Below are 2,500 nucleotides of genomic sequence, written 5' to 3'. Positions count from 1 at the left end.
GCCAAAGACAGATGGATGAATCAGGTCCTTGATCTGGCGGAGTAAACGAGTAAGGAGGATTCTTTCACAGGTTTTAGACAGGCAGGACGTCAGAGAAATTGGTCTATATTCATCAGGCCGTCCTGGTTTTGGGATGGGAATGATGGTTGCTTGTTTCCAAGTGGTAGGCAAGATGCCTGCTGTGTAGGTTAAGTTGAAGAGATCAAGAAGAGGATTTTTCCCCTCTACCTGCACCATTGCAAGAAGTCGGATGATGTCGTAAGTGATTCCATCATCCCCAGGTGCAATGGATTTGCTAGTCTTAATGGCTGCAAGGAGTTCTTCCCTTGTAAATGGTGCATTAGCCTCATCTAAGAGGTGGCACTGATAGTTAATTTCGTTTTTATGGCTTAATTTAAGGGAGCACCTGCGTATGGACAATGGGAGACTATCAATAGAAGAGTCCTCACACCATTTATTGAGGAGAGATAAGGCTACCCTATCTGGATGTGGGTGGGGTGTTATACTGCATGTATTGCCTTTAATCTAGCTTTTTTCCTTCCATACCTAACTCACGGGTGTCATGGAGTCAACTGATTCTGCCCAGGTATAAAATCTTTCCTCTCGTTTTCGAATTATTATCTCATTGATCATTTTACTAAAAAACACAAGATCCCTAGCCAAGTACGGGTTTTTCCCCAGGTGTCGTAGTTGACTTACTGTAGATCGTATGAGCCTTCTAAGAAGTTTTATCTCAGGGTCTTTGTTCAGTTGTTGTGCACGTCTACCTCTGGGGGATAAAGACTCGTGCTTGGCAGGGCTTTTAGGTTGTAGCTGAGTAATGATGTTGCCAACTTGTTGACAGAGAGTTTCATTAAAGTGATCCAGGCTGGTAGGAGTAGTCTTCATACCAGCAAGCAATTCTTTCAATGGATCATCATGATATTTAGTAGCAAGGTGGTACCGGAGGCGTGGCTGGCGTGGGGCTCTTTTGCAAAAAGGAAGTTATACCTAATGTCCAGTGATCACTAACTAAGAGTGGGATGACTTTTGCAGCGCTTGGTAGTGTGTGCTGATTGTATAGAGCTATTGCTCAGTTTGCTGCCCAGATAATGAGTTTTTTCTAAGGGGCATAATAGGTGTATGGGGTCACTAGTATTTTGGAGATAGTCATAATAAACTAAACCTCACCGTTTTTGCCAATGGTACTTCCCTCGGAGCCTAGGAGAGGATGGCAAGCATTAAAATCCCCACACAATAAGACAGTATCACTATGCATCATGCAGTCAGGAGGTTTAGGTACCATCTCACTATCATGTGGATTATATACATTAATGATGGTGATAGATTTACCGTCAAGAAATTTCTTAATACTAAGATATTCAACACAGGTGTTGTCACGATTGTGATCAATCACTTTCGATGGAATTGAGTTCTTTATGTAAATGCCAAGCCCTCTCGTAGAGGGAATAGTAATATTTGGTCTGTCATATGTGTGTCCCGCAATTTTTGCCTAACGAGCACTAGTTCTGACTTCCTGAAGGCAACACACATCAACATTTTCGGAGTGGAGGTTCTGGGAGAGAGTTGCCTTGCGTTTCTGTAAATTGTTTATGTTCCAGGTAATACATTTCAAGAGATTACTTGGAGATCCTATCCTGAAGCTGAGATTGCTGAACCATTTGTTGTTGCATCATGAACAACATCTGCTCCACTTTGAGCAGTTAGAGCAAAACGGGGTCAGGGATTTGAAGACGGCACACCTAAAGGGTGCCATGCCCTCAACCATTTTGATACTTTTGGGAATTACCTCCCCCTCATATGTTATGATGACTCTCTGGGTCATCATTCCATTGATCTTCATGCGTCTCGCATGGATGATATGTTCATTGTATAGAGTCATTTCTCTTGTTTCGATTTCCCTTGGGACATCGAACACAACGACGTTAGTGCATTTCCCCTTCCCAAAGACCTTGGCTTTTTCAAGCACTTCACCACCTGCACCGATAGTTGTTATTTGAGCAAGAATTTGTTCGTTCTTGCATCTGACATATACAGCATTTCTTCCAATTTTCAATTCAGCTTATTGTACAGGTCCATTTTTAGGGCCTGAGAGACCCAGCGGTACTTTTCCCCGTGTGTGCGAAGCTTTGTATCTTTCTTAAAGTGCGCACACAAGTGTCCGGGAGGAGTAACTCCCACAGAAGCAGTTAGCTGCCTCATTGCTTTCCTCGTCAACCTCTCCGGGACTCCACCAATATCCACCTCATCGAGGACATTGTATCTTCCCTCAGATTCCATGTTTTGGTTCGTCGCCAACGTCCCATCATTGGTCGCGGTCATTCCCCGACCAAGAGAGAGTCTCAGATTGGTCATTGGTCAAATGCCGTCAATGTCACGCCCTCCTACTAACAGGGGTGACCAGTAGGGCGGCGTGCCCATGGCATCGCCGCCGTACTGGACCTAAACCTCGGCCCGCTGCCGCCTCATGATCCCATAGCTGACCCCTCAACCCGATCCG

Source organism: Penaeus monodon, chromosome 18, assembly GCF_015228065.2.
Source record: "Penaeus monodon isolate SGIC_2016 chromosome 18, NSTDA_Pmon_1, whole genome shotgun sequence".
Taxonomy (NCBI): Eukaryota; Metazoa; Arthropoda; class Malacostraca; order Decapoda; family Penaeidae; genus Penaeus; species Penaeus monodon.
This window is presented reverse-complemented; position numbering follows the sequence as displayed.